Here is a 13,612-nt window from a genome sequence, read left to right on the forward strand (position 1 = left end):
GACCTTTCCTAGAACCAGAAAAGATAACAGACTAGAAGTCTTCCTGAAATCTTTAGTAGCTTCAACATAATATTTCAGAGCTCTCACCACATCCAAAGAATGTAAACATCTCTCCAAAGAATTCTTAGGCTTAGGACACCAGGAAGGAACAACAAGTTCTCTATTAATGTTAGAATTCACAACCTTAGGTAAGATTTAAATGAAGTCCGCAAAACTGCCTTATCCTGATGAAAAATCAGAAAAGGAGATTCACAAGAGAGAGCGGAGAATTCAAAAACTCTTCTAGCAGAAGAGATGGCCAAATGAAACAACACTTTCCAAGAAAGTAGTTTAATGTCCAAAGAATGCATAGGCTCAAATGGAGGAGCCTGTAAAGCCTTCAAAACCAAATTAAGACTCCAAGGAGGAGAGATTGATTGATTTAATAACAGGCTTGATACAAACCAAAGCCTGCACAAAACAATGAATATCAGGAAGTTTAGCAATCTTTCTGTGAAATAAAACAGAAAGAGCAGAGATTTGTCGTTGCAAGGAACTTGCAGACAAACCTTTATCCAAACCATCCTGAAGAAACTGTAAAATTCTAGGAATTCTAAAAGAATGCCAAGAGAATTTGAGAAGAACACCATGAAATGTAAATCTTCTAAACTCGATAATAAATCTTTCTAGAAACAGATTTACGAGCCTGCAACATAGTATTAATCACGGAATCGGAAAAACATCTATGACTAAGCACTAAGCGTTCAATTTCCATACCTTCAAATTTAATGATTTGAGATCCTGATGGAAAAACAGACATTGAGATAGAAAGTCTGGCCTTAAAGGGACAGTCTACACCAGAATTTATATTCTTTTAAAAGATAATCCCTTTATTACCCATTCCCCAGTTTTGCATAACCAACACAGTTGTATTAATATACGTTTAACCTCTGTGATTATCTTGTATCTAAGCCTCTGCAAACTGCCCCTTTATTTCAGTTCTTTTGACAGACTTGCAGTTTAGCCAATCAGTGCTTGCTCCCAGATAACTTCACGAGCACAGTGTTATCTATATGAAATACATGAACTAACACCCTCTAGTGGTGAAAAACTGTTAAAATGCATTCTGAAGAGGTGGCCTTCAAGGTCTAAGAAATTAGCATATGAACCTCCTAGGTTAAGCTTTCAACTAAGAATACCAAGAGAACAAAGCAAAATTGGTGATAAAAGTAAATTGGAAAATTGTTTAACATTACATGCTCTATCTGAATCATGAAAGTTTTTTTTTTTTGGCCTAAACTGTCCCTTTAATAGAAGTGGCCAAGGTTGGCAACTGGACATCCGAACAAGATCCGCATACCAAAACCTGTGAGGCCATGCTGGAGCCACCAGCAGCACAAACGATTGCTCCATGATGATTTTGGAGATCACTCTTGGAAGAAGAACTAGAGGCAGGAAAATATAAGCCGGTTGATAACACCAAGGAAGTGTCAACGCATCCACTGCTTCCGCCTGAGGATCCCTGGACCTGGATAGGTACCTGGGAAGTTTCTTGTTTAGATGAGATGCAATCAGATCTATTTCTGGAAGCCCCCACATCTAAACAACTTGAGAAAACGCATCTGGGTGGAGAGACCATTCTCCCAGATGTAAAGTCAGACAATTGTCTATACCTGGGATATGAACTGCAGAAATTACAGTAGCTGGATTCCGCCCAAACAAGTATCCAAGATACTTTTTTCATAGCTTGAGGACTGAGAGTCCCACCCTGATGATTGACATATGCCACAGTTGTGATATTGTCTGTTTGAAAGCAAATGAACGGTTCTCTCTTCAGCAGAGGCCAAAACTGAAGAGCCCTGAGAATTGAACGGAGTTCCAAAATATTTATTGGTCATCTCGCCTCTTGAGATTTCCAAACCCCTTGTGCTCTCAGAGATCCTCAAACAGCTCCCCAACCTAAAAGACTTGCATCTGTTGTGATCACAGTCCAGGTTGGACGAACAAAAGAGGCCCCTAGAATTATACGATGGTGATCTAACCACCAAGTTAGAGAAAGTCGAACATTGGGATTTAAGGATATTAATTGTGATATCCTTGTATAATCCATGCACCATTGGTTCAGCATACAAAGCTGGAGAGGTCTCATATGAAAACGAGCAAAGGGGATAGCGTCCGATGCTGCAGTCATGAGACCTAAAACTTCCATGCACATAGCTACTGAAGGGAATGGCTGAGACTGAAGGTTCCGACAGGCTGCAACCAATTTCAAATGTCTCTTGTCTGTTAGAGACAAAGTCATGGACACTGAATCTATCTGGAAACCTAAAAAGGTTACCTTGTCTGAGGAATCAAAGAACTTTTTGGTAAATTGATCTGCCAACCATGTCTTCGAAGAAACAACAGTAGTTGATTTGTGTGAGATTCTGCAGAACGTAAAGACTGAGCAAGTACCAAGATATCGTCCAAATAAGGAAACACTGCAACACCCCGCTCTCTGATTAGAGAGTAGGATACCGCAAACCTTTGAAAAGATTCTTGGAGCTGACGCTAGGCCAAAAGGAAGAGCAACAAATTGGTAATGCTTGTCTAGAAAAGAGAATCTCAGGAACTGATGGCGATCTGGATGAATCGGAATATGAAGATATGCATCCTGTAAGTCTATTGTGCACATATAATGCCCTTGCTGAACAAAAAGCAGAAAAGACCTTTTTGAAAGTTGGTACTCTTGCATATCTATTCAAAATTTTTAGATCCAAAACTGGTCTGAATGAATTTTCTTTCTTTGGGACAATGAATAGATTTGAATAAAACCCCAGACCCTGTTCCTGAAACGGAACTGGCATGATTACCCCAGATAACTCCAGGTCTGAAACACACTTCAGGAAAGCCTGAGCCTTTACTGGGTTTGCTGGAATGCGTGAGAGAAAAAAATCTTCTCACAGGCGGTCTTACTCTGAATCCTATTCTGTACCCCTGAGAGACAATATTCTGAATCCAATGATTTTGGACCAAATTTAACCAAACATCTTTATCTGCCCTCTACCAGCTGAGCTGGAATAAGGGCCGCACCTTCATGTGGACTTGGGGGCTGGCTTTGATCTTATAAATGGCTTGAATTTATTCCAATTTGAAGAAGGCTTCCACTTGGAAACAGATTCCTTGGGGAAAGAATTAGGTTTCTGTTCCTTATTTAGGAACGAAAACTGTTAGAAGCTTTAGATTTACCCTTATAGGTGTCTTATCCTGAGGCACAAAAACTCCCTTCCCCCAGTGACAGTTGAAATTATCGAATCCAACTGAGAACCAAATAATTTATTACCTTAGAAAGAAAGAAAGAAAGAGATAGCAATCTGGACTTAGAAGTCATATCAGCATTCCAAGATTTAAGCCACAAAGCTCTTCTAGCTAAAATAGCTAAAGACATAGATTTAACATCAATTTTGATGATATTAAAAAATGGCATCGCAAATGAAATTATTAGCATGCTGAATCAAGTTAACAATGCTAGACAAATCATGATCCGATACTTGTTGCGCTAAAGTTTCCAACCAAAAAGTTGAAGCAGCTGCAACATCATGCCTAAGAAGATGACATGAATATAAATAAGCTTTCCTTAGATAAGATTCAAGTTTCCTATCTAAAGGATCTTTAAAAGAAGTACTATCTTCCGTAGGAATAGTAGTACGTTTAGCAAGAGTAGAGAGAGCCCCATCAACTTTGAGGATCTTTTCCCAAAACTCCCATCTAACTGCTGGCACAGGATACAATTTTTTTAAACCTTAAAGAAGGGATAAAAGAAGTACCAGGCCTATTCCATTCCTTAGAAATCATATCAGAAATAGCATCAGGAACTGGAAAAAAAAACTCTGGAATAACCACAGGAGGTTTATAAACAGAATTTAAACGTTTACTAGTTTTAATATCAAGAGGACTAGTCTCCTCAATATCCAATATAATCAACACTTCTTCTAATAAAGAATGAATGTACTCCATTTTAAATAAATAAGTAGATTTGTCAGTGTCAATATCTGAGAAAGGATCTTCAGAATCGGATAGATCCTCATCAGAGGAGGATAATTCAGTATGTTGTCGGTCATTTGAAATTTCATCAACTTTATGAGAAATTTTAAAAGACCTTTACATTTATTAGACGGCGGGATGGCAGACAAAGCCTTCTGAATAGAATCAGCAATAAATTCTTATAAATTCACAGGTATATCTTGTACATTAGAAGGACTCTGCGTCGACAAAGACACCGGAAATTATGAATTTGCATCATCGAATGTAACTTTGCGCCAAAAATTACACAATATAGTTTGGCATTTCGTGCCCTCACGATATAAAATATACTGAAACCTGAATCACTGCAAATATAAGTGCAATACATATATTTAGAACTTTATATAAATACATAAAGTACCAACCATAGCTGAGAGTGTCTTAATGAAAACATACTTGCCAAAAGACACCCATCCACATATAGCAGATAGCCAAACCAGTACTGAAACGGTTATCAGTAGAGGTAATGGAATATGAGAGTATATCGTCGATCTGAAAAGGGAGGTAGGAGATGAATGTCTACGACCGATAACAGAGAACCTATGAAATAGATCTCCCGTGAGGAAAACCATTGCATTCAATAGGTGATACTCCCTTCACATCCCTCTGACATTCACTGTACTCTGAGAGGAATCGGGCTTCAAAATGCTGAGAAGCGCACATCAACCTAGAAATCTTAGCACAAACTCACTTCACCACCTCCGTAGGAGGCAAAGTTTGTAAAACTGAATTGGGGGTGTATTTATAGGCATTTTGAGGTTTGGGAAACTTTGCTCTTCCTGGTAGGATTGTATATCCCATACGTCACTAGCTCATGGACTCTTGCCAAATACATGAAAGAAATCACCTTATCCGAATGAAAAATAAGGTAAGGAGACTCATACTGTAATGCCAAGAGATCTCACACTCTACAAGCAGATGAAATAGCAACAAGAAACAAAACTTTCCAAGATAACAACTTAATATCTAAGGAATGCATCGGCTCAAACGGAGCCCCTTGAAGAACTTTAAAGGGACAGTCAAGTAAAAAAAAACTTTCATGTTTCAAATGGGGCATGTAATTTTAAAGAACTTTCCAATTTACTTTTATCACCAATTTTGCTTTGTTCTCTTGGTATTCGTAGTTGAAAGCTAAACCAAGGAGGTTCATATGCTAATTTCTTAGACCTTGAAGGCCGCCTCTAACCTTAATGCATTTTGATAGTTTTTCACCACTAGAGGGCATTAGTTCACGTGTTTCATATAGATAACATTGAGCTCATGCACGTGAATTTACCATGGAGACAGCTCTGATTGGCTTAAATGCTAGTCTGTCAAAAGAACTGAAATAAGGAGGCAGTCTGCTGAGGCTTAGATACAAGGTAATTACAGAGGTAAAACATGTATAATTATAACTGTTGGTTATACAAAACTGGGGAATTGCTAATTAAGGGATTATCTATCTTTTAAAAAACAAAAATTCTGGTGTTTTCTGTCCCTTTAAGAACTAAATTAAGACTCCAGGGAGGAGTAACTGGTTTGAATACAGGCCTGATCCTGACAAAACGATTGTATGTCTGGGACGTCCACCAGACGTTTGTTACAAAATAGACCAGGCAGATATTTGACCCTTTAGGGAACTTGCCGATAAACCCTTCTCCAAACCTTCTTGGAGAAAGGACAGGATTCTAGGAATCCGAACTCTACTCCAAGAGTAGCCCTTGGATTCACACCAATATAGATATTTACGCCATATCTTATGGTAAATCTTTCTAGTCACAGGTTTATGAGCCTGAATCATAGTCTCAATGACCTGATCATAAAAACCAGGCTTAGATAAAATTAAGCGTTCAATCTCCGAGCAGTCAGCTTCAGAGAAACTAGATTTGGATGAAGAAAGGGTCCTTGAAGTAGAAGGTCCTTCCTCAACAGAAGTCACCAAGGTGGAAGAGATGACATGTCCACCAGGTCTGCATACCAAATCCTGCGAGACCACGCCGGTGCAATGAGGATCACTGACGCCCTCTCTTGCGTGATTCGAGCAATGACCCGAGGTAGAAGAGCAAATAGGAATAGGAGGAAAAAGGTATGCCAGACTGAAATTCCAAGGTACCGCCAGAGCGTCTATCAGTACAGCCTGAGGGTCCCTTGACCCGTACCTCGGAAGCTTGGCATTCTGCCGAAATGCCATGAGATCCAATTCTGGCTGACCCCATTTGAGAATCAGGCTGGAAAACACTTCCGGATGGAGTTCCCACTCCCCCGGGTGAAAGGTCTGTCTGCTTAGGAAGTCTGCCTCCCAGTTGTCCACTCCTGGAATGTGGATCGCCGACAGACAGCAATTATGGGTCTCCGCCCACTGAATGATCTTGGTTACTTCTGTCTTGGCCAAGGAACTCAGAGTTCCTCCCTGATGGTTGATGTATGCCACTGAGGTTATATTTTCCGACTGGAACCTGATGAACCGGGCTGAGGCCAGGCCAGAAGAGCATTGAAGATTGCTCTCAGTTCTAGAATGTTTATGGGTAGAACAGCCTCCAACCGAGTCCATGTTCCCTGAGCCTTTAGGGAGCCCCAGACTCCTCCCCATCCCAGAAGGCTGGCTTCTGTTGTCACAATGACCCAAGAGGGTCTGCGAAAGCAGGTTCCCTGGGAGAGATGATTTTGAGACAACCACCAAAGTAGAGAATCCCTTGTCTCCTGCTCCAGCTGTAATCATGGAGATAGATCCGCATAATCTCCGTTCCACTGCCTGAGCATGCTTAACTGCAGAGGTCTGAGGTGGAAACGGGCAATGTCCATTACCGCTACCATCAGCCCAATTACCTCCATGCACTGAGCCACTGACGGCCGAGGAGAGGACTGAAGTGCTAGGAAAGAATCGAAAATCTTTCATTTCCTGACTTCTGTCTAGAGCTGCAACAACTAATCGCCATAATCGATAATAATTATTATGAAAATAGTTGTCAACGAATCTCATAATCGATTAGTTGGTCTGTGCACAACACCAGCTGCTTTACTCCACTGAGCTCCTGCACATGGTATTGTGTTTTATGGTTATGTCACTTTTTCAAGACAGTATAAGTTTACAACTACCCCTGGTTTATGTGCAGCCCAGATATGAGTCGTCATTTGGATTGTTTATATTAAATCAGGTAGATTCTTGTAAAAGCAAACCTTAGAAACTTGTGATGGTCCCTGGGGATGGGAACATACAAGTAAGCGTCCTTTAAATCCACCGTGGTCATAAATTGACCTTCTTGGACCAAAGGAAGAATGGAACGAATAGTTTCCATCTTGAAGGACGGCACTCTGAGAAACTTGTTTAGACTTTTGAGATCTAAAATTGGTCTGAAGGTTCCCTCCTTCTTGGGAACCACAAACAGATTGGAATAGAATTCCAAGACCTCGTTCCTGCATTGGAACAGGAACTATCACTCCCAGGTCCCGTACACAGTGTAAGAATGCCTCTCTTTTCGTCTGGTCTACAGAAACCTGCCCCTGGGAGGAAAGGTCTTGAACTCTAGTTTGTAGGGACACAATGTCCACCGCCCAGGGATCTTTAACATCTCGAACCCAAGCCTGAGTTAAGAAGGAAAGCCTGCCCCCCACAAGATCCGGTCCCGTATTGGGGGCAGGCCCTTCATGCCGTCTTTGACTCAACAGCAGGCTTCTTGGATTGCTTTCCCCTGTTCCAAGACTGATTGGGTCTCCAGGAAGGCTTGGACTGCTCCTGCTTGGAAGAGGGAGTGGAAGGATTTCCCTTGAAATTTTGAAAGGAACGTAAATTACTCTGATGTCCTTTTTGTTTATTTCTCTTATCCTGAGGGAGGGAATGTCCTTTAAATCCCGTAATATCAGAAATTATCTCAGTCAAACCGGGTCCAAACAAGGTCTTTCCCTTGTAAGGAATCGCCAAAAGTTTAGACTTAGATGACACATCCACAGACCAAGATTTTAACCATAACGCTCTGCGAGCCAATATGGCAAAGCCTGAAATCTTAGCTCCCAGCTTAATAACCTGAAGGGAAGCATCTGTAATAAAGGAGTTGGCCAACTTAAGGGCCTTTATCCTATCCTGGATTTCTTTGAGAGGAGTGTCTGTCCGAATAGAATCAGACAACGCATCAAACGAGTATGCTGCAGCACTAGTGACAGTAGCAATACAAACCGCAGGTTGCCATTGTAAACCCTGGTGTACATACATTCTCTTGAGCAACCCCTCTAATTTTTTATCCATAGGATCCTTAAAGGAACAACTATCCTCTATGGGAATAGTAGTTCTCTTGGATAGCGTGGAAATTGCCCCTTCCACCTTGGGTACCGTCTGCCAAGACCCCTTGATAGTCTGCTATAGGAAACATCTTTTTAAAAATAGGGGATGGAGAAAAAGGGATAACCGGTCTCTCCCATTCCTTAGCAATAATCTCTTTAGCCCTATCTGGTACAGGAAATGCTTCCACCATGGAGGGCACGTCAAAATACTTGTTTAGTTTACTGGACTTTTTAGGATTGACCACGATGGTAGTATCGGAGTCGTCCAGGGTAGCTAAAACCTCCTTAAGTAACAAACTGAGGTGTTCAAGCTTAAACCTGAAAGAAACAACTTCAGTATCAGATAAAGGTATTACACTGTCTGAGTCTGAGATTTCCCCCTCAGATACTATCGAAGTATCTTCCTCTTCAGGTTTCTGGGAAGAAACATTCGGAAAAGCCACTACTGTATCAGCAACCTTATTCACTGATTGAATACATTTCCTATTGCGTTTTCCCTGCAGCATGGGAAAAGCAGACAATGCATCAGATACCGCCGATGACATTAGAGAAGCGATGTCTTGCAAGGTAACTCCAGATGGAGTTTGAGAGGAAGCGCAGGGCACTGCATGTGTGGGCGATAAAATTTGGGATACTTGAGGATAAACTTGCGGCATATATTGAACATTGTCATTAGACTCCTGAACAGCATCCGCCTTAGAAAATGTTGGCTCAGAAAAAAAGTCTATCCCTATTTAAAGTTCTCTCAATACATGAGGAACAGAAAGGGATTGGTGGTTCCACATTGGCATCAAAACATAAAGAACAAGTGACATTTTGCAGGGCCTCTTGGTCCATTCTGACTCACAATGGATGAAATAATCAAATAAAAAGCTTAAATTTTTTAATAAAAATTAAAACAGAAAAACGTTTTTGTCTCTTTAAATTTTAAAATGTAACTTTTTTATTTTTGTATGCAGAGAGGGCTAAATTGCTACACAAATACTGCAGACCACCTCAGCTCAACTTTGCTGAGGTGCCTACCTGCCCTGCTGACACCGGCTACAATCCCCTCAGCAAAGGATCCGGGACTCAGCTGTAGTTGATAACGAACCGCTGTCCAGTCCGAACGCATGTCTTAACACTCTGAGGAATTTGTTTATAACACTCTCATTCCACCCAATATCAGGAAGTGGCACGCAACACAAATTGCCATTGTGGGCGTCTCAAAAAAGTAATCTCCCGGTCGGCATCTTATTATTTAAGTTAAGCTGCCGGGAGCAGTGAAAAACCACCTCATACTGAGCCTAAAATATCGCCTTAGCCCCAGTGCCTGCCTAAAGTGCTGTCAAATAAGTCCCCTCCTTTTATCTATAGGAGGATTTATGTCCCACTACTCTACTGAAGAGACTGATATGGACTATGGCTACACCCCAGAACAAAGCAGCACAATCTTGTACTACTTAAAAAATAAAAAAGAAGAATCTATTACGAACACCTAACTTTACCACTTCCTTGCTCTAATGTAGGCAAAGAGAATGACTGGGGTTAGAGGGAAGGGAGGTGATATTTAACAGCTTTGCTGTGGTGCTCTTTGCCGCCTCCTGCTGGGCAGGAGTGATATTCCCAATAGTAATTAGATGATCCATGGACTCATCGTGTCATTAGAAAGAAACCTGTATTCACATTGCAAAACAATTATTTTTGCTATAAAACTATTATGATAAATCAATTTATTTAAGTGACAACATAAGAGTCATAATTTGTGGCTTTATATATACATACATATTGTGTAAATATAGCATATACAAGATATATATATATATCCTATACAAGAATCCTTTGTCTGCTGGACCCCCCCATCCCTCTTCTTTCTATTGGTTTTAGTGTGTTACAAGCCAAACAGACCTATTTGTAAAAAGATAAGGAGAAATGGGATTGTACCGTACAATGACTTAGATAACTCACCATAGGATGCCATTATTAAAAGGTGTTCTTTTATGACCATTAAAACAATTTATTGCAAATAAATGTACTTGTTTTCCTTAATATTCTTACAATTATATGATTTTTGCTTGCTGTTTGTATGGCTTTTCTGTAAAACCTTTGAAATTCAATTCTAACATGATGTTGAAACAAAAAGGGAAATCCAGGCCTTGAAAACAATATGTCAATAATTAACTGGCTGAGTAGAATCCTAAAGTGACAATTTCCCTTGAGTTTTGAGATGGTTACCCCCAACCAGAGAAATTGGCTTCTGTGATGATAGGTAGCTGTTTATGTCTATCATTTTCACCAACCATCAATTAAGAGAAAAACAATTCATGTTGTGACAAAAAGATTATTTGCAGTAGTATCTGTGTGTTTTAATCCCACTGAGTCAACAATCTGAGCTGCATAAATCTTATGGGAAACTGAGCAAATTAAAAAACAACAAAAAACAAAATCCTATAACTTCCAATTATCATCATGATGCTTTTAATTTTTCATTAAAGGGACACTAAACCCAAAAATTTTCTTTCATGATTCAAGTAGAGAATACAATTTTAAACAACATTCCAATTTACTTTTATTCTCTAATTTGCTTCATTCTTAGATATCATTTATTGAAGGAATAGCAATGCACATGGGGGAGCCAATAACATGAGGCATCTATGTGCAGCAACCAATCAGCAGCTACTGAGCCTATCTAGATATGCTTTTCAGCAAATTAGATAATAGAAATAAATTGTAAAATAGTTTAAAATTGCATATTCTTTCTAAATCACAAAAGACCAAATTTGGGTTTCATGTCCCTTTAAATCTCTAGGAGGTTGGTACGCAGCAATTTTAGAAAACTTGTTAACAAATGTGTACCCAGATAAAGGGTTACTTAAAGGGACATGAAACACAAATGTTTTCTTTCATGATTCAGATAGAACTTAAAATTTCAATTTACTTCTTATATATTAATTCTTTGTTGAAGGAGCAGCAATGCACTACTGGAAGCTTGCTGATTGCACTGGGTGCAGCTTCTGGGTATCCTTGTCAACAGAGTATATCAAGAGAACAAAATAAATTAGATAATAGAAGTAAATTGGAAAGTTGTTTAAAATCACCCACTCTATCAGAATCATGAAATAAAAATGTTGGGTTTCATGTCCCTTTAAATCCCTTGTAATTAGGAATTTCAACAAGCGTAAAATGTGGAAAAATCATTTGAGCAGTTGAATATCAAATTGAAAAGTCACCAACTGAAAATGGAACTCCGCTATCCTGGAGAACTTGAAAAGATCTAGGTGAACATAAAAGGATGTCTTCTTCAGACCTATGGGGATCAGTCCTAGTTCCATTATAACAATGAATGAAGGTGCGTGTAATTTGTCTTTTCCAAAAGAAGGTTTGCATAAAATCCCTGACACTTTTATGAATGTGAAAAATGCTGAAAGTTCTCAAAATAATAATGGGTTTTGTTCTTTATACAGGGTCAAGAGGAAAATGAAAAATCCTTGGATTTACACCTGTAAAGAATATTATTAACCATATCCCCTGAAAAATACCTTTTTGAACCGGGTTGGGGCACCTGATCTAGAGTCAATTTTTCAGGAGGACTTTTACTTAAAGGAATAGTTTACACCAGAATTTGTATTGTTTAAAAAGATAGATAACATTATTACCCATTCCTCAGTTTTGCATAACCAACACGGTTATATTAATATACTTTTTACCTCTGTGATTACCTTGTATCTAAGCCTCTGCAGACTGCCCCCTTATTTAAATTCTTTTGACAGACTTGCATTTTAGCCAGTCGGTGCCCTCTAATAAGTTACTCCACGGCGTGAGCACAATGTTATCTATAAGGCACACATGAACGAATGCACTCAAGCGGTGAAAACTGTCAAATGCATTCAGATAAGAGGCAGTCTTCAAGGGCTTAGAAATTAGCATATGAGCCCACCTAGATTTAACTTTCAATTAAGAATTCCAAGAGAACAAAGCAAATTTGATGATAAAAGTAAATTTAAAAATTTAAAATGACATGCCCTATCTGAATCATGAAAGTTTAAGTTTGACTAGACTGTCCCTCTTATAAAGCTTGAATAGATCCTGTAGAAAGAAGTCCTATTGTTTTAAGAGAAACCAGGCTGAGGCTTCTACTTGTCCTATTTACTATTTTGAAGAAAATAACTTGTAATATGATCAGGCTTCTAATAACTGCTTCAGAGTTTACAATGTTGGCACCTTTGAATAATTTGGCTGTAATCTTGGCAATGAAACATAATGTATACATAAAATCAGCAGAAGTACAGCTAGGTAAAACAAAAGCTAACAGCCATAAATAGTTGCATAAGGGAAAGCTGAGGGAATCTCTGAGCGACGACGACAAGTCTAATAAAACAATAACTAGTAATGACTGACTCTAGAAAAGCGTACAGAATGCTCTTAAAGGGATAGTCTAGTCAAAATTAAACTTTCAAGATTCAGATAGAGGATGCAATTTTAAGCAACTTTCTAATTTACTCCTATTATCAATTTGTATTCGTTCTCTTGCTATATTTTTTTGAATGTAAGCTTAGGAGCCGGCCCATTTTTGGTTCAGCACCTGGGTAGCTCTTGCTGATTGATGGGGATTTAGACACCAATCAGAAAGTGCTACCTAGGTGCTGAACCAAAAATGGGCTGGCTGCTATGCTTACATTCCTGTTTTTTTTTTCCAAATAAAGATAGCAAGAGACAATGAAAAATTGATAATAGGAGTAATTTAGAAAGTTGCTTAAAATGGCATGCTCTATCTGAATCATGAAAGTTTAATTTTGACTACACTATCCCTTTAAGTAACTAAATTTTGTTAGTATGTTTGATCAATAATTAAAAGTTCAAAATTGAGAATGGATATCTATTTCCTATTGTACAGGAGGATATTGTTGGATGGTTTGGAATTTAAGAAATAGCAGAAAATATTAATGGAATACTATAGTGTATACATCAGGTTAGTGGATCCAAAGAATTAAGCTGCCAAAATCTTGAGACTGTAAGTGCACCCTCTTGATGACATCATTGCTGCCTACAAACATCTTGTCAATACACACATGCACGTTCCTGACATTTCAGGCAGCTTCATTCTATGCATGAGCAACTCTGATACCTGTAGCCATGGACAATGTATTCAAAAGCTGAGTGGCTGCTGGGAAAAACATTACGATTAGAACATCCTTTTACAAGGCCAAAACATGCAACATATGGGGTTGAAGCAGGACTGGAGTATTAATGAGCCGTACGGGAAGGACACACAGTATAGGATAGCAAGTGAAGGAAAGCCACAGCCCTACAGTCTGCGTGTAGGGGCTCTAAAAGAGGT

Source organism: Bombina bombina, chromosome 6, assembly GCF_027579735.1.
Source record: "Bombina bombina isolate aBomBom1 chromosome 6, aBomBom1.pri, whole genome shotgun sequence".
Lineage (NCBI taxonomy): Eukaryota > Metazoa > Chordata > Amphibia > Anura > Bombinatoridae > Bombina > Bombina bombina.